This window comes from Capra hircus, chromosome 14 (assembly GCF_001704415.2).
Source record: "Capra hircus breed San Clemente chromosome 14, ASM170441v1, whole genome shotgun sequence".
Lineage (NCBI taxonomy): Eukaryota > Metazoa > Chordata > Mammalia > Artiodactyla > Bovidae > Capra > Capra hircus.
In genome coordinates this window covers 79240783-79260243 of record NC_030821.1, presented here as the reverse complement: position 1 = coordinate 79260243, position 19461 = coordinate 79240783, and the positions used below count along the sequence as shown (strand labels likewise).

Genomic DNA, 19461 nt, shown 5'->3' with positions numbered 1-19461 from the left:
ATTCCCCAAGAATATTCTCTAGTCTCTTTCGTGTGGAATTCTGACTACAGAAATCTGAGGGCTGGGTGGGTGGGTGAGGGGTGGGGAGCGTGAGGACCCACCGTTGAGTTTTGTGTGGTGATGAAGTCCGCCTGTGTGTGGTCCAGCTGGGCAGGGGGCCTTCGGTCGAGAGCCACTCTGCTTTTCCTGGGAGTGGCCATCAGGGATGGGGCAGCGCTTGGACGCCTGGGGCTGAGGCTCTGGCTGGGGCTTGAGTGGACTTGCTGCTCCCTGTGGCCAGGCCCTGTCCTGCCCACACCGGTGCTGCCCGCTCTTGAGCCTTCTGGACATGCCTGTGGACGTGGAATCGGGTCTTAGTTTTCCCACTGCTGGCTTAGGGCCTGGCTTTCTTGGCCTGCTGAGTCATTTACTATGCTTCCAATCTTTCATAGTTTCTGTTTCCTCCAAGTTTTTTTTCTTTTTTCTCTTTTTAAAAAATTTGTTTTCGTCTTTATCTTCCGTGTGAGAAGCTTTTCTCAAAGTTTCCAGAATTTTCTTTTTCCACTGTCAGTTCTGCCTGAGCTGTGTTTTGTTTTCAATTTTTTTAAAAATGTCTCTTCAGTGTAATTTTAGCGGGAGAGGGTGAAGTAGCTGTATATATTGTTTGTGATCTTTCCCTGAGCTTGTTAGCTAACTCCGTGTCATATTAATGCGTGCTTGTTGATACGTTTTAGTAGTCTCCAGGTTTTCACATGTGTTTTCTTGACTGAAATGTAGGTTTGAAGACAGGGACTTGATGGCATGTTTTTACCCCTCATCCCAGGTCTGGCGCTGCATGTGTGGTAGGTGATGAGACTGGCTCTGAGAGGGGTGAGCACAGTGGCTCTTTGACAAAGTGGTGGAGAGGTGGTTTTATAAACGCACGTTGTCTTTCCTTGTCAGGTTCTCTGTGACTGCTATGGAAAGGGGAAAGAGAGAGGAGGAGTGTTTGTGAATCACCCTGCGACTTCCTCACGGAGTTTCAGTGGCCTTCTGAACTGTGAGTCTGATTCTCTTGCTACACTTGTGTCTTGGTGTTTTGTTTTGTTTTGATTTTTCTTTCCCCGTCATAGGGTTTCTTTGACACACAGTGGAAACAAACAAGAGGTAGTGAATTTTACAGAGAAGGTGGGAGGAGAAATAGGAGTTGTTTAGTCCCTTCTATATGTATACCTTCTATACTTTATATACCTTCTTGTGTATATGGTTAACAACAATAACAGCACATGGTTTAGAATAGGGCCAACTCTTCGCAAACCCATGAGCTGTAGCCCGCCAGGCTCCTCTGTCCATGGGATTCTCCAGGCAAGAATACTGGAGTGGGTTGCCACGCCCTCCTCCAGGGAATCTTCCTGACCCAGGGATCGAACCCGTGTCTCTTACGTCTCCTGCAAGTTCTTTAGCACTAGCGTCACTTGGGCAGCCTAGAATAGGGTCTGGTACCTGATAAATGCCAGGGTATGCGACGGGTCCACTCCCCTCCCACATGTGCGTCACTGAAGGACAGGGTGGCTGCAGGTCCCAGTGCAGAGCTGGAATGCAGACTGTGTCTGACTCAGGGCCTGTGCCCTTTCCTCTGATACCTGGTTCTCAGGGGCTCTGCATTCAGATGGCAGCTTAGCTACTTACGCTTTACTAACTGCCTACACCTGGCTTTCCCATCCAGCAGGGCGTTATGATAGCCCTTCCCCAGGCACAGGCGGTGAGAGGTATGTGACGTGCTCACAGATGTCAGCAGTGGTCACTTCCTGGGAGGGAGGGTGGGCCCGAGAGACTGGGCTCTTTATGATGTGGCCGTTTGTAGCTGTGGGGTTTGGTTCATGCCCCACAGTGGGGAAGTGGTAGAGTTGAGGTTCTATCCCAGTTTGTCTGATGTCTGAGGACTGCTCTCTGGTGAGTCTGGTGGTGAACTGAGGACAGGCAGCCAGAGAAAATGAATGTGTGTCTCTTGGGGTGCTGGCTTTGGTCAGCACTCTGTTGTACCAATATGTTGTGTTGGTAAAAGCCTCATGAACTTGAACTTGATGGGTTCAGATCTCATGACAGTTTATAACTGTGTTGAATTTCACTTTGGCCAGTGTCTTTGTCTTGGATGTCCAGGTGGCAGGGCCCTGGTTAAAGTTTTTCTACTTCCTTCTGAGGGTCAGCTCACTTTCCTGCTTTGTTCTCTTTTCCCCCAAGCAGCTCTGTCTCTACAGAGGCTAGGTATTAGGGAAGGGAAATTATGTCATGCAGTTTCAATTTCCGAGCAAGGGCCGGAAGTCTTAGTCCTGTTTTTCCAATTCACCCCACTCTTTACTGGCTGTGTGAGGAGCCTGAGCTGCGTGCTGTGATGGTGTTGCAGGTCATGAAGTCACAGCCCAGCTCTTTGCATCCCCCTCCATCCAGATGATATGTTTGTACCTGTGAATGTAACATCCACTTGGGTGCAAGTCTGTTTCTGAGAGTCTTGGAAATAAAAGAAATTTTTTATTTCACCTCTGCATCTTTTGTTTGATTCATAGGTGGTTTTTACTAAATGCGGAATGAAGGAATGTTTAATGCTTGCCACAAAATAACTTCTCTTAGTAGATCCAAGCAAGGCAGAATATCAAGCGTAGCTTTTCAGCAACATTAGCGCGTAAAAACACCTCGCCTTGGTACAGCACAGGGAGCGATGTGTACATGCGGGGCAATATTTAGTTGAAGGCACTCAGAATTCTTCTTGAAATACGATGCAGCGGAAGAAAGGCCTGGTGGGAGGGCGGTGAGACGTCAGGCAGGCCAGCCCTGATGAGCCAGGGGCCTCTTCCCCAGCTCAGTGGAGCTTTTAGCACCAGGACTGCTGATAGTCTACTGATTCTGGCTTGTCCCCTCCCCACCAGTATTTGAAAATACTTAAGCCCAGAAAGATAACTGTCTAACTGGTGTTCCTCCAGACAGATAGTCAGACAGGAGTCAGTCTGGCCTCCACCAAAGTCAGCCTGGAGCTGCGATGCTAAGTGCCAGACCCCCATCCCTCTGAGTGTGCCATCGTAAGCTCCTGGTCCTCCTGGCCCCTGCAGAGCAGCTCTGCTTCTGGAGCTGCTTTGCCAGAGTTGGTTCTTGGTTCTTGTTTGATTTGGTGTGTGTGCTGGAGGCAGGAACTTGGGATGGAGGTGTTTTGCAACCTTAATTCTAGGAAAGCAAAGCAAAGTTTTGGAGGAGTTGAGTCACTGAAATATGTGTGGAGATTATTTTCAGGGTTAACATTTGTGGGAAGGTGGTAGACAGGAAGGAAGGCTGCCTCAAGACCCTCTGAAGACCCCCATTTTGTTAATAAAGGTGTCTTTTAAGCATCAGGACAACTGAGTACAACTGAGGTAGATTGGACTCTGAGTTCTTGGGGCCGTTTACTCAAAAAACCTGTTTTTTAGTTTCTGGAATTCCAGACATTGTCCTGAGACTTCCCTAGGTGCTAAGCAGGATGGACATGGTTTGTGTTCTTGTGTGACGTCGGTTTTGTTGGGGTGCCGACCTCTGCCGTGGGGAGAGAGTGTGCAGACAGCGCGGGGGGTCCGTGCTCACAGGGCCGGGACCAGCCTGGTTGGCACAGGCACCCCAGGGCTACAGTGCCCACATGGACCCCGGAGGATGAGAGTGTGTGGCCCAGCACACAAGTGTTCAAGGAGCGAAAACGTCTCATGCAAAGGCCCAGGCAAGAGAGCTTGGCCTTTGCGGATATGTGAGTGTAGTTTACTTAGAGCAGTGATTGCAGGTATTTACAGGTGACGTGTTCGCAGGTGAGGCTAGAGGGTAGTCAGCAGCCTGACTGTGAAGGAGGGTGCGGAACCCAGGTAAGGATCCGGACCTTTATCCTGAGGGCTGTGGGGAAGGACTGCAGGGTGGATTTTTGTTAATTCATGTAATTACCATTCAAGGTAGATGGTAGCGGGCGAGATCCTGCTGGAAGCAGTGGTTCCCTAGCCTCCCCAGCCCCAGCTCCACTCTACATCACCCCCCTCTGTAACCGTCTGCCCTTGTGGACTTTCTGGAAGTTACCTGCCAGACGCTGCATTCCATGTAGAACCGTGTCATCCGCGGCTTCAGCTTTAGGTGGTTTGTTGGTTTTCTGATGTGAGGTGTGTGACTGAGCCTAGTGGTGCTGTGTGCAGCGCGGGAGAGTGCTTTCCCAGAGGGGCCTGCGGGAGTATGGGAAGGGCTGGCTGTAGCAGGGGTGGGCGCTCCAGGGAAGAACGTGCACAGAGGTGGAGCTGGACGGTGTGGAGACTGCGCTCTTCAGAGATGTAAGCAGGCTTCATGGGAAATGTGGCATTCTGATTGTTTAACATTTGTTATACATTTTTAATGTCCCCAAATCTGAGCCTAGGAGACACCAGAACTCCTGAATCCAAGTGATAATCTGAAACTGTTGAGTTCATGTATTGACTCATGGGGAAAAAATCCTTATAGAACACCTGACACAAAAACTTTACACAGTTGGCATCTATCTGGCTGTGCAGAGCAGTCAGTGGAGCCAGGCTGTGCTGTCGAGCTGCTCTGGTTGTCAGGCATGAACAGGGCATTTAAGAAGCTGCTCCATGTTTGGCTTCACCAGGGCATGTGGGCATCAGAGGGGTTGGAGATGTCACCAAGGTGTGTGAGCACCAGTCCCACCTGTGTGGCATAGTCTTAGCATCCTGGAGGGAGGAAGGAAGCATTCGTGACGAGGCCATGCAAGACCCAGGGTGGTTAGATTGGAACCTTTTGAAAGAAGTATCACTGCATTTGAAGTACTGAGGCAAAATCTTGACAAATAAGGTCCACAAAGACTCTCAGTGATTGCCAGCTCCAGGCAGCTCTTCTGTAAATGCCTGGCAGTTCTCGTGTATGATGAGGACCCTATGTTGAGTTCAGTGGGTCCTCTGCGTGCACGTTACCTGCTGTATGAGGCTTCAGTTTCATGCTCATAGCCCTGTGAAGAGTGTGTCTTTGTTTCCAGTCTTACATTGTGATTCAGAAATTTGGGTGAAGGAAATAGTCATAATCATAATAGCTGCCATTTATGTGTCAGTCATTGTGTCGGATTAGTATTTAATTTTTTATAATAGTTCAATGAAGTAGAGAAACTGGACTTAGGGACGTTAAGAAACTTGCCCAAGGTTTCATATGGTGGTCATCAAGCTTTCAAGTTCCTTTACTGTAAACCCTTGCCCTGATGGTCCTGCTGTGGGTCTTGCTTTTGCAGCGGAGAAGCGCAGGCCCTCCCTCAGCGCTGCACCCCCTTTCTGTGCTGTCAGTTGCCGTCGACCGCGGTGCATGGCTTTGCACGACCGTGGTGCACGTTCTTGGCGTGTTGGTGTTGCCTGTGCTGACCTGCATCGCCGCTGTTTGTGCAGAGCTCTGCTGGTGGGTCACAGTCTGGGGTTCCCGGCTCAGACTGAGCAGAGAGGTGGTTTCACCAAATACTGGGAAAACTAGGGAAATGGGTCCGTTCCTGTCCCTAGAAGTGGGGAGATAACTTTTCCTATGGAAATTTTTATAGACTTTGGATCCCTCCCAGCATCAGTCTTTTCCAGTGAGTCAATTCTTTGCATGAGGTGGCCAAAGTACTGGAGTTTCAGCTTCAGCATCATTCCTTCCAATGAATACCCAGGACTGATCTCCTTTAGAATGGATTGGTTGGATCTCCTTGCAATCCAAGGGACTCTCAGGAGTCTTCTCCAACACCACAGTTCGAAAGCATCAATTCTTTGGTGCTCAGCCTTCTTCACAGTCCAACACTCACATCCATACATTTTCACTGGAAAAACCATAGCCTTGACTAGACGGACCTTTGTTGGCAAAGTAATGTCTCTGCTTTTAAATATGCCATCTAGGTCGGTCATAACTTTTCTTCCAAGGAGTAAGCGTCTTTTAATTTCATGGCTGCAATCACCATCTGCAGTGATTTTGGAGCCCCCCAAAATAAAGTCTGACACTGTTTCCACTGTTTCCCCAAAGGGTAGATGTCTCTTTAAAGAACATTTGCAGCAAGGTGGATGAACTTGAGAGGTATTATGCTAAATGAAATAAGGCAAAGAAAGACAAGTACTGTATGTTATTACTTATATTTGAAACCTAAAAATACAACAAACTGGTGAATATAGCAACAAAAAAAGCCGACTTACAGAGAACAAGCTAGTGGTTACCACTGGAGAAGGGGGTATTGGGGAGGGACTAGAGGAGTGGGGGTGTGCTGCTGCTGCTAAGTCCCTTCAGTCGTGTCCAACTCTGTGTGACCCCAGAGACAGAAGCCCACCAGGCTCCCCCATCCCTGGGATTCTCCAGGCAAGAACACTGGAGTGGGTTGCCATTTCCTTCTCCAATGCATGAAAGTGAAAAGTGAAAGTGAAATCACTCAGTCATGTCCGACTCTGTGCGACCCCATGGACTGCAGCCTACCAGGCTCCTCTGTCCATGGGCTTTTCCAGGCAAGAGTACTGGAGTGGAGTGCCATTGCCTTCTCCGAGGTACAAACTATTAGGTATAAAGTAAGTTGCAAAATGAGCAATATAGCCAGTGTTTTGTAGTAATTATAAATGGAGCATAACCTTTAAAAATTGTGAATTGCTGTATTGTATACCTGTAACTTCGGTAATATTGTACAGCAACTATACTTCAGTTTTTTTAAAAAGTTCTATTTTTTGACCATATGACATGTGGGCTCTTTGTTCCCTGACCAGGGATTGAACCTGCACTCCCCGCTAGGCATGCACGAGTCTTAACTGCTGGACAACCAGGGAAATCCCTATACTTCAGTTTTAAAGAAAAGATCTCAGTAAAAATTTCAATTGAAAATACGGCCAAAAGGTTTGAGTAGGTATTTTGTTCATTTCATATGGATAAGAATAAGCACACAGAAAGATGCTCAGCATCATTAATCATTGGGGAAGAGCAGACGGCAACTACATTGAAGTACCATTGCAATGCAGTTAGAATGGTTACCATTAAAACTAGACAACGTGAGGGGACAGTGTCCAGTGACAAAGATGTGAAACAGGACTCTCTTGCTTTGTTGGTGGGAATGCAAAGTATAACCACTTCGGAAAACAATTTGGCAGTTTCTTATAAAATTGAACATATACTTATCGTACAGTCCAGTAATCCTATTTTGAGGTATTTATCCAAGAGAAATGAAAATTTACGTCGTGTGCATGAAGGTTTATAGCAGCTTTATTCATAATCGTTTAAAATGGAAACAACTTGAATGCCCATCAGCTGGAAAACAGATGAGCAGATTGGGGTCCACCCCTGCAGTGGAATCCTACTAAGCATCAGCAACAGGAAGGAATTAACTACCACATAGGCAGCAAAGTGGTGCGTCTCCAAAGCATTCTGCCCATTGAGAACAGGAAGCGTTCGTGTTGCTGGGGTTTCCATTGATGTAACATTCTGGTAAAGGCAGAGCTCTGAGAGCAGAGATGAGCTGAGTGGCTGCCTGGGCTGCCGGAGAGAGACCTGTTTTCCGGGGACATGAGGACATTCCTCGGGGTGACGGAAAGCGGCTGTTCCTTTGCGTGGTGGTGGCCACGCCACAGAGGACATTCGTCAGAGTTCCTGAACCAGAGGTTTTCCTGTATGGAAATTATACCCCAGGCTTCAAAAATAGGTGACTTCTGTGTGTCTACACACAGATACTGCACACACTTGAGCTCAGGTTTTCTTTCAGGCTGGATTAAACTTTATTTTTCTGGATGAGTTACCCTGGAAGTTTAAATGAAGTAGATTTTAGCCATAGACACAGCTTCTGAAACCGTGTAACCTTGAAGTCCTTGGCTGAGTTTTGTATGCTTATTCATTCCTGACCTCTAAAGCCTTTGTAATGTAGTTTATCTTCATATAACATGATTGTATATTACAGATGTTGTGTACTTAGCATAAGTAAAAGATGTTTTAAAAATTAAATTATTTTAGGGGATTTCAAGTTCTTATAGGTCTGGAGAAAAGCTTACAATTAATAAATAATGTTTTCTCTGGTTAATGAGACAAATTTAATTATGCAGTCTTCAGCTGTTTTGTTAGTCATCTGTAATTGTAGGATACAGGTATATTTCACACTGCTAGAAATACCAAGAGTGCACACAGAAAGTGATACACATAGGCTTCATTGAGCTCAAGACTCAGTTGCAATTGTAAGTACAGTTTTTTAGAAGCATGCAGGAGGGGTGCTTGTTATTGCTCTGTGATGCTTTTTGATGTCCTCCACAGTACTTATTTAGCATTTTTTCCCAATAGGCCCTTGTTTATGTATAGAGTGGGGAAGGAAATTAAAGTGGAAGGTTGTGTGTGAGGGTTTTAATTTTTATTTAAAAATCAAAATTTGTTTGACTTTAGAAAGAAAGAAGGCCACTGTTTTAAATGATGACTTCATGATTTTATGATGGGAGGACGCCACTCTGTGTGGTTACAGCAGAGTCAGTGGTACAGTGGAGCTGGTTTCTGCCCCTTTGTTGCACATGCCCCTCTGTGTCGTAGCCCTCCTTGCCCTCCCCTGGACACATAAAGCTTCCCACCCTGTGAGTCCAGCCCCACTCACCGCAGCTCCTGCCTGTTGTCCTCTGTACAGTGAGCACATGGCCAAGATCCGCTAGTGGCCTCTTGGCAGCGTATTGAGGAGCAGAAGAGAGGGTGAAGTTGTCCTGCTTACATTTTGCTGTCTGGCTCCATCCCTGTGTTTTCCTCTGGACCCCGCATTAACTTAATCCTGGTCCAGAGGCTGAGAAGGCTGGGGTGCTTCCTTACGTTGACGGCATTTCCAAGTGCTGCGGGGCTCCTGTTGCATGAACTCGGGGACGGTTTGCGGGGTGTTCGCTTTGGTTTGGCTCGTGTTGTTGCCGACTCGTGTGGAGGGTACCATGCAGTGTCTCCTGAGAAGTTTTCGTATGAGTTGCTTAAAGTTATTGTATATGCAGAATAGGAAAAAAATAGTGGACTATACACTTTAAAATATGTAACCATATTTATTTTCCTATATTTTTCAAAGGATACTTACAGGTCTTCTTAAACAAAACGTACTGAAAGATATCAGACTCACTTTTAGCCTTTCTGGGTGACTTGAGATCTGCAGTGTGAACGCTTGTCGCCTTCAGTATGCGGTAACACAGCTTTTGCCTTTTGCCTTTTTGTCTGCAATAAACCTTTTTCTCTCCTTCAGATTCCAGTGTTTGGTTTGTTGGGCCTCCTTGTGCTTTGGGCACATGAACTGGGTTCAGCAGCAAAATGACAGTGGTCTACTTGGGTTGACTGCCTCAGAAAGCCCCTCCAGCACCCTTTCTAGTTTGCTGCTCCTTGTTTTTTGTTTTTTAATTGTTTAAAATTGAAGTATAGTTTCTTTACAGTGTTTCAAGTATACAGTGTATTTTGTTCTTTTAGATGAAAAATTTGTTTTTCTTTTATAGTAAAAGTTATAAGATGTAGTATAGGGAACTCCTGAATATCGCACTTCACCTAGATTCAGTTCAGTTCAGTCGCTCAGTTGTGTCTGACTCTTTGCGACCCCATGAATCGCAGCACGCCAGGCCTCCCTGTCCATCACCAACTCCCGGAGTTCACTCAGACTCACGTCCATTGAGTCCGTGATGCCATCTAGCCGTCTCATCCTCGGTCCCCTTCTCCTCCTGCCCCCAATCCCTCCCAGCATCAGAGTCTTTTCCAATGAGTCAGCTCTTCGCATGAGGTGGCCAGAGTACTGCAGCTTCAGCTTTAGCATCATTCCTTCCAAAGAAATCCGAGTTGATCTCCTTCAGAATGGACTGGTTGGATCTCCTTGCAGTCCAAGGGACTCTCAAGAGTCTTCTGCAACACCACACTTCAAAAGCATCAATTCTTCGGCACTCAGCCTTCTTCACAGTCCAAATCTCACATCCATCCATGACCACTGGGAAAACCATAGCCTTGACTAGAAGGACCTTAGTCGGCAAAGTAATGTCTCTGCTTTTGAATATACTATCTAGTTTGGTCATAATTTTCTTCCAAGGAGTAAGCGTCTTTTAATTTCATGGCTGCAATCACCACCTGCAGTGATTTTGGAGCCCCCCAAAATAAAGTCTGACACTGTTTCCACTGTTTCCCCATCTATTTGCCATGAAGTGATGGGACCGGATGCCCTGATCTTCGTTTTCTGAATGTTGAGCTTTAAGCCAACTTTTTCACTCTCCTCTTTCACTTTCATCAAGAGGCTTTTTAGCTCCTCCTCACTTTCTGCCATAAGGGTGGTGTCATCTGCATATCTGAGGTTATTGATATTTCTCCCGGCAATCTTGATTCCAGCTTGTGCTTCTTCCAGTCCAGCGTTTCTGGTGATGTACTCTGCATATAAGTTAAATAAGCAGGGTGACAATATACAGCCTTGATGTACTCCTTTTCCTATTTGGAACCAGTCTGTTGTCCCATGTCCAGTTCTAACTATTGCTTCCTGACCTGCATACAGATTTCTCACCTAGATTCACCAGATGTTAAACTAACATTCTGTTACATTTGCCTGCATGCCTTCCCCCAACCGTGTTTTCCTCTTCTCTCCCTTCCTCCACCCCACCCTCTCTTTCTGTCTTTCCATGTACATGTGCACATGTATTTACTGTGAGAGTAGGTTGCAGCGGTCACACCCTTTACCACTTAGATACTGCGATGAGTTAGGACTGGGGAAACAGACTTGGAGGGCACAAACAAAACCTTGTGTGCACCAGGAGAAAGGAGCAATGACCCCACAAGAGACTGAGGCAGCCTTGCCTGTGAGTGTTCAGGAGTCTCCAGTGGAGGCGTGGGCCCACAGTACCTGCCGTGGGGCTGGGGACACTGACTGCAGCAGTCCTGGGAGGTGCAGTGTGCTGGCATAGGCCCTTTTGGAGGAGGTCACTGTTACCTCTGCCAAAGCCAGACTATAAGGAGGGAACATAGCCCCACCTGTCAGCAGAAGATTACAGATTTACCAAACATGGACTTGTCCACCAGAGCAAGACCCAGTTTTCCCCACAACTAGTCCCTCCCATCTGGAAGCTTCCATAAGCCTCTTATCCTCATCCATCAGAGGGCAGACACAATGAAAACCACAATCACAGATAACTAACCAAACTGATCACATGGACCACAGCCTTGTCTAACTCAGTGAAACTGTGAGCTGTGCCGTGTGGGGCCACCCAAGGCGGATGGATCGTGGTGGAGAGTTCTGCCAAAACGTGGTGCACTGGAGAAGGGAATGACAAACCACTTCAGCCTTCTTGCCTGGAGAACCCCATGAACAGTATGAAAAGAACAGAATGACCATGATGTAATTCATGGAATTATCACATTTACAAAAGTTAACATTGCCTTTGCAGCTCATACACTTACCAAAATGTAGACACCATTGTCATTTTGTCATTGAACTCAAGTTTGTGTGCCTGACGCACATGGAGGCCAAACAAACCAAAATGCTGGAATCTGAAGGAGAGAAAAGTTTATTGCAGGGCCAAGCAAGGAGAATGGGTAGCTCATGCTCGAAAGACCTGAATCCTGGGTGGTTCTTGAGGCAAAATTCCAGGGGAGGGAGTGACTGCAGGATATGTGACCCTCCTCTGATTGGCTGGTAAGAGGTAACAGGTTGTGTTCAAGGAATCTCAATCATCAGTCTTCCACTTCCATCCAGTTTGGGTTCTGCTCAGCCTGAAGTTACGGTCCTCCACCTGGGTGGGGCTCTTAGTTGCTGTAGAAGACCTGTATCAGACGGTTACACGTTATCTACCCTTTGAGGAGGAACCAGGACCCTGCTTTATTCAAGCACTGGTGTTTCTACTGCTCCTCCTCTCTTTCTGCATTCCCTTACCCCTCTAATTAGTAACTGTTTGACTCTGCCCTTTGCAACTCAGGTAACGTCTTGGAGGCTAAAACAAGAAATGGAGGACACAGCAAGGCTTTAGTGCCTGGGAGGGCCCCAGGGCCCCAGAAAGTTCCTTCATGCCCCTCCATGGTCACAGTCCCTGTCCCAATCACTCGCTGCTCTCCTCCCCCCATAACTACTGTGTTCTTCCACTTCAGGTCATTTTTGCCTGTTCTAGGAGTTTATGTTGGCAGAATGGTACACTGCGTATCAACTGTGAAAGGTGATTTTTAGCACGATGTAGTAGAGAGTCATCTATATTGCTGTGTAGTTGGTTCCTTTCTATTGCTGAGTAGTGTTTCCTTGTGAGAGTCTATCCTGTTTTGTCTATCCAGTCTTTCTCTATCAGTTCAGTTCAGTTGCTCAGTTGTGTCCGACTCTCTGTGACCCCATGGACTGTAGCACGCCAGGCTTCCTTGTCCATCACCAACTCCCAGAGTTTGTACTCAAACTCATGTCCATTGAGTCGGTGATCCTCTGTCTTCCCCTTCTCCTCTCTCCTTCAGTCTTTCCCAGCATTAGGGTCTTTTTTTTTTTTTTTTAGGGTCTTTTCAAATGAGTCATTTCCTCGCATCAGATGACCAGAGTATTCAGCTGAAGTTTCAGCTTCAGCATCAGTCTTTCCAGTGAATATTCAGGACTGATTTCCTTTAGGATGGACTAGTTGAATCTCCTTGCTGTCCAAGGGTCTCTCAAGAGTCTTCTGCAACACCACAGTTCAAAAGCATCAATTCTTCAGTGCTCAGTTTTCTTTATAGTCCAACTCTCACATCTATACATGACTACTGTAAAAACCATAGCTTTGACTAGACGGATCTTTGCTGGCAAAGTAATGTCTCTGCTTGTTAATGTGCTGTCTAGGTTGGTCATAACTTTTCTTCCAAGGAGCAAGAGTCTTTTAATTTCATGGCTGTAGTCACCATCTGCAGTGATTTTGGAGCCAAAAAAAATAAAGTCTGTCATTATTTCCATTGTTTCCCCATCTGTTTACCATGAAGTGATGGGACCGGATGCCAAGATCTTCATTTTTTGAATGTTGAGTTTTAAGTCAACTTTTTCACTCTCCTCTTTCACTTTCATTAAGAGGCTCTTTAGTTCCTCTTTGCTTTCTGCCATAAGGGTGGTGTCATCTGCATATCTTAGGTTACTGATGTTTCTCCCAGTAATCTTGACTCCAGCTTGAGCTTCATTCAGCCCAGCGTCTTGCATGATGTCCTCTTTTCATATAAGTTACATAAGCAGGGTGACATTTACAGCATTTGTGTGCTCCTAGTTACTGACTTTTCTATCTACAGAATCTCAGGCAGTTTCCATTTTGACAGAGGGAAGCCTGTTCTTTCTTTTGGTTTAATTTCCATTTTGTTTTGTTATTGTACTGATACGGGATATTTGGTGTATTCTGCATTGTGTTTCATGCAAAATAGCTTTTCTCGTCTGGGTTACCACACGCTGTGTTGTTTGTCCTGAATGTAACCGTTAATCCCAGCTTCTTCAAGCAGAGGTCATTTTCTTCCAGCCACTTGCCATCCATCAGCGATGTGTTTGTGTAACGAGCAGTGAGTGTAGCTGGGGCATGGTGAGTGAGCCTGAGAAGGGAGATGCCTGAGATCGTCATCAGTCCGCAGACTACCCGGCACCTGCGTGACCCCAGCCCTGTGCTCTGCGCTGCTGAAGGAGGGGTTTTTCCCCAGTCTTGCAGATGGTTGGTTGAAAATTTGGAATCATTTTTGGCTCTTCTTGTAGTTTTTTATGTACATTTTAGTAACAATGTCTCCCTTAAAAAAATATCTTTGTTAGTTTATGAAATTGAGATTAGTACAGCATAAATACTGATTTTTCATTACATAAGCCTTTATGAAGTGACACATCATAAAATGAAGTGTGTGCCTACTACGTAGTTTCTACCTGCTAGGGACAGTGGTTTTGAAATGGAAAAGCTTGGTAGAATAGTGGTGTTTGGGTGTATGTATGACATTTTCTCATAACCTCTGTATCACATTAACCATAACCTGGAATAAGAGGTGAATGTTACTTTCAGGCACCAAGATCACACTCATTCTTCAGATTTAAATGGGAAAGATTTGGGTGTCCTCAAGTGGTAGTTTTCTTCTGGACCTGCAGCATTGATGCAGGCTGCCTGTCGCGTTTATGTGGAAACTCTTGATCCTAAATTGATCCTCTTTTGGTAGCTGAGGGCAAGTGAGACTTGGTCAGTCTTAGAGCTGCATTTTCACTGTTCAGAGCTGAACTTCACTGCCTTGTATGTCAGTAACAGGGGTATTTAACATATTTGAGAAAACGGATCACATATGTGCTTAATTTTGTCATAATTTATAAAAGATTTAAAAAAGTCACTAAAAATGTGCTTGTTCTCTTGAGTGTGACTTTTAATCTTTAGAGTAAATCTTTAGTTTGGGCTTCCCTTGTGGCTCAGCTGGTAAAGAATCCTCCTGCAATGTGGGAGACCTGGATTCAATCCCTGGGTTGGGAAGACCCCTGGAGAAGGGAACGGCTACCCACTCCAGTTTTCTGGGCTGGAGAATTCCATGGAGTTGGACACGACTGAGCGACTTTGACTTGACCTGACTTAGGTGCGAAGTTCAGCATGAACTTGCACTTATCAGGTACTGAGGAGTTTTCTGTGTGACGCATACTTCTAGATGACTGAAGAAAATGTATCTGCCTTTCTCTTTGCTTCCAAAACCCCCGGTTCCCCAGACCTTACTTTTATTCAGGTAAGAAGATGGGAAAGGGGGCAGGATGTAGCTTTTCTTGCAGGATATTCTGATTGTGAAAGTGGTGTCAGTTCTTAAGTGGATTTTATCTGGAAGAGGGTAGAAGGCATGGTGTTTGCATGGCACTTGTGCAGTGATCAGGATGGTGGTGCCACTCCAGGACACGCTGCGGCTGCTGTCGGGAGCTTTCCCAGACAGCAGGGCAGGGTGGTTTCCTTAGCTGTGCAACAGACTCCAAGGGTGCCGCCTTTTTGCAGTGCCTGACTCTGTAAAGGAGACAAAAATGGGTTTACTGTGGATTGTGATAGATGTACAGAGAGGAGATTGTGTACAGAAAGGAGACTTGGGTTTCTTAGACAACTGTGAGAATGAGGTGGAGATTGACTAAGTTTTGTGGATGTTGGAATGAGATTGTTCTGAGTATAGTTTTCAGCAGAAGAAAGAATTTCAGTCAGCAACTGTATGTAGAGATCATATTGTAGCAAGTATAGGTGGTAACTTCGAGGTCACATGGAAAGAGCTGTAAATGCCGGAAATCTTGGGATTCGGAATGTGTAATTACGTTTTACAGGAAACCCTGCGAGTGGTGGTAATTCAAGGATCCCAGTGAGAGGACCATGCTTTAAACCACCTGTAATCATATCCAGACTGTGTATGTAGAGCAAAAAATAAATGCATGTTCTCTCATAAATTCTTTAAATGCATTTTATACAGACATATGTATTTCATAACTTTTTTTTTTAAAGCAAAATCAGATTTGGAGTTACTTAAAGGCAGAACTCAGAGAAGGCAGTGGCACCCCACTCCAGCACTCTTGCCTGGAAAATCCCAAGGACGGAGGAGCCCGGTAGGCTGCAGTCCATGGGGTCTCTAAGAGTCGGATACGCCTGAGCGTCTTCCCTTTCACTTTTCACTTTCATGCATTGGAGAAGGAAATGGCAACCCACTCCAGTGTTCTTGCCTGGAGAATGCCAGGGACGGGGGGTGGGGGTGGGGCCTCATGGGCTGCCGTCTGTGGGGTTGCACAGAGTCGGACACAACTGAAGCGACTCAGCAGCAGCAAAGGCACAACTGAAGTAATTGCAATTTCCCCAGGAAATAACTATAAAGTGTGCAGTAATGTTATAAAAAGAAAATTTAGAGTATTTTTGCAGATTCTTGGCCCTTCTTCTCCCAATCACATAATGGGAAGCAAAATAGATTTTTTTAAAATGTGTAAATTTGATGTATATATTTTAAGTAACTGTTATATTATAAGAGACCCATGTTCCTGTGTTTTATAATTAGATCTCATTTTCTCCCCTACAGTCAGAATTTGAATGTTTTCAGTTGTTCTTGTTAGATACCTTTTCATCTGTTTCTGATGTTTAGCTTCCTGCTTTTGAGTGAACCACTTAATTATTAGTTAAAGATGCGTGCACAGGGCATATCCCCAAAGAAGAATAAGCTGTATAATGGCTTTATGTAACTGAAGAAATTTCTTCTCTAAAAGACGATCTTTCTAGGAAGTCTTTTAAAAATGTTTTCTGGAATATCTTATAATGGATTGAAGAACTATAGGTAAAGGTAGAATGTTTGAATCATTTTTTAGATTTAAAACTTGCGTGGGACTTAGGTTGAAACTTTTATATAGTGTTTATTTAATATGCACGTTAAACACTTTGATGTTGGGCTTCTCTCACTGAACATAATGTTTTCTGATTTCATCCACACTGCAGCCCGCGTCAGTGCCCTTCCTTTCATTGCTGAGTAATGTGTGGTGGGAAAGATGCTACATTGGCTTTTAGGTTGTTAGCTTGCCAACGCCTCTCATGCTTCTCTGACCTCTGGCGGCAGTTTTCTGTGGATGCCGAGCCAGGGTTCTCAGCCTCCTTCTTGTTCACAGGATTGGCAAATAAACACCAAAGTTCAAAGTAGCTGCAGGAGACCCGCTCGGTTTTGTGGTTCTTCGCCCTCTGAAGTCTTAGGCCCCCTTGTTCTCACTCCCCAGCATCTCTCTGATTATTGTACTTTATGCACTTTTCCTGTTTTTCTAGGGGACATGCTGTTGCACCTCCCTTGGATTCAGACATCTCAAAAAAAGGGGGAAGGAGGAATCTTTGAATAAATGAGCTGTTACAGACTGTCCTCTCCTGTGAAGCCGTCATGCTCTGCCCATGTGGCTTGTGAATTTGAGTGGTTGCTGCTCTTATTCCAGCTCTTAGGACCTAAATAAGAAGGGTTTCTGCTGTTTCTTAAGAGGTGCAAATAGCCTTAAGCAAGCATGGATTTTGCTTACCCATTTTTAGGGCTTGCCTCCTATTAAGGTCAGACATTAATGAATTCAGGAGTTTGTTGGTTCAGTGTAAAAAATGCATCGCGACTGTTTCCAGAAAATAGATATGCTTTTACAGTTTAGTTACTGTGATTCTCGTGTTTAAAAAGACGTGTTGAATCCTTTTATCGTTCTCAGAGGGAACTTTTAAAGTCGAGTGACTGTACTTAACACGCCTTGGGCAGAAATGTTTCTGGTTTCACACAGCTCTAGGTGATTGCACTAGGTGTGGGGAGCCTTGGGGTTGTGGCGGATGGGCCAGTGGGTGGAAGTGGAGTGTGGGAATGGGAAGGTGTGGGCAGGACTCTGGCAAGGCATTTCTCAGGGACCCCAAAACACTCAGTTATCAAGATAAGTGATGTTTTAGCAGTATTTTTAGAAGTCAAGAATCAATGCAAAAGATCCATGATGGATAGAACCAAACTTTTAATGAAGACACGGTCATTATTACTCATTTTTCCTTTTGCCCCAGTGCTGCTCCTTGTTCTCTCTTAACTTCTACTTACTTTGGGTTTAATTTGCTAATGCTTTTTCTTATTTAAGGTAAAAAAAAAAACCCAGACAACTCATGTTTTCGCCCTTTAAATATAAGTGCTTAAAGTTTGTGTTCGTTTATTATTTTTATTACTTAAAATATATTTCTTGAAAATCCTTGCAGTTTAGAACTGGGAGTTACCTAATTCTCTATAGAATATGTTCCTTTTTTTAAAATTAATGAGTATTTTCCAGTATCAATGAAAAATTTTCAGCAAACACCGTTTTTTTTAACACATGTATGTAGTCACTCATCTTAATGTTCCAGGCTTTATTTGCTCATTCTCCTTCTTGTCAGCATGGAGGCAGTTCCCAGTTTTTTCAGTGTTTCAGATAAACCTCTGAATCGTTTTAAGCCTCAAACAGTAGAGGAAGTTTACTGGGGGTTTCCTCGACCAGTCTGCCGGGAGCATGGTTATTGGGACTTGTGTATTTGTCCTCTGTGAGCTCTCAGCTTCCTGGAGACCCGGGCTCTGTGCTTATTAAGTCACTGTGCCAGCCCGGAAGATGCAAAGTAATACCCTGATGATGTCAAAGTCCTTTATGTTACGATATTTAATTCTTCTAACAGCTGTGAATGGTAGATGTCATTTTAAAGTTCATTTAACTGATGAGAAAGCCAAGTCAAAGAGAAGTTAAAAAAGAAAAAAAGTGCCCCAGGTCACATATCTACTGTGTGGCAAGGTCAGAATTCAAGGAATATTTCAAACAAACTGAATGGACAGCTTGGGGCTTTCAGGCTTAAGGAGATGGAGAGGTGACTGTCTTGGCTTTGGAGTCATGTGTGGCCTTACTTTTACAAAGTCTCATCGGATCCTATGTCCTGTACCTCTGTAAGCCTGTTTCCTTTTTCTTGAAAATGGCGATACTAGTGATGATCTCAGATTTTCTTCAGGGGTTAATTTCTGTGAGCCACATAAAGCCCCTTGTCCAGTGCCGGGCCAGTGTCAGCAGTGCTGGGCCGGTATCTAGCCTAGTCCAGGATAGATTGTTGTCTCTCTTTTTCTTCCTCTTGCACTGCAGGCTCGTTCTGATGTCTCCAGGCTTTCCCTCTTGTCCATACAGGTAGACATAATTGTGTCGTATTTGCAGATTTGTTGTGAAACGTGAGATGCGTTCTTTTAAAGTGGTTTTAACATTTTTTTATTGGGATAGGCAAAAAATACAGAACGTAAAATTTGCCGTCTTGGCTGTTTTTAAGTGTGCAAGTCAGTGGTGTTAAGTGTATAAACATCGTTATGAAACAGATCTCTCGGCTTATCTTGCAAATCTGAAGCTCTGTACCCCTTTCCCCTTCTTCCCCGCTTCCTGGTAGTCACTGTTCTACTTTCTGTTCCTATGAGCTTGACGACTTTAGATGCCTCGAGTAAGTGGAGTCATACAGTACACATACAGTACCTGTGCTTATTTCACCGGTCACAGGATTTCCTTCCTTTCAAAGGCTGAATAATGTTCCACTGTAATGTGCACTGCGTTTCTGCATTCAGCCATTGAGGAACACTTGGGTTGTGTCCTGCTTCTTGACTGTTGTGGATACTTGCTGTGAACAGAGGTGTGCGGATCTCTTCAAGACCCTGCCTTCAGTTCTTTTGGATGTAGGATTCCTCAAGTGGAACTGCTCCATCATGTGGTAGTTCTATTTTTGACTCCTTTGAAGAACCTCTGCTCTTTTCTGTAGCAGTTTCACCATTTACGTTCCCACTGATGGTATGCAAGAGTTTCTGTCTCTCCACATCTCTGTCAACACTTGTTATTTTCATATTTTTTTTAAAAAAATAGTAATAATCATCCTGATAAGGGTGGCGTTGGTTTTAATAACTTTAAAAAAATTGAAGTATGGTTGATTTATAATGTGCCAATCTCTACTGTACAGAGAAGTGACTCAGTTATACACATACATACAGTCTTCTTTTAGTATTCTCTTCCCTTATGGCTTTCATAGGATATTGAAGATAGTTCTGTGTGCTGTACAGTAGGACCTTGTTTATCATTCTGAATGTAACAGT

At 44.8% G+C, this 19461-nt stretch overlaps 1 protein-coding gene across 19 annotated transcripts in view; it reads left to right on the top strand.

Moving 5' to 3' along the window:
* Window positions 1-19461, top strand: part of PTK2 (protein tyrosine kinase 2) — a 189657-nt gene that overhangs the window by 22521 nt on the left and 147675 nt on the right. For 16 of the 19 annotated variants that reach the window (XM_018058625.1, XM_018058629.1, XM_018058623.1 and 13 more), the window contains exon 2: window positions 922-1018. The exons of the other annotated variants lie outside the window; for them this stretch is intronic. The gene's annotated coding sequence lies outside the window, so the exon portion shown is untranslated. The remainder of the gene's footprint in view (window positions 1-921; window positions 1019-19461) is intronic. 19 annotated transcript variants of the gene reach the window in all.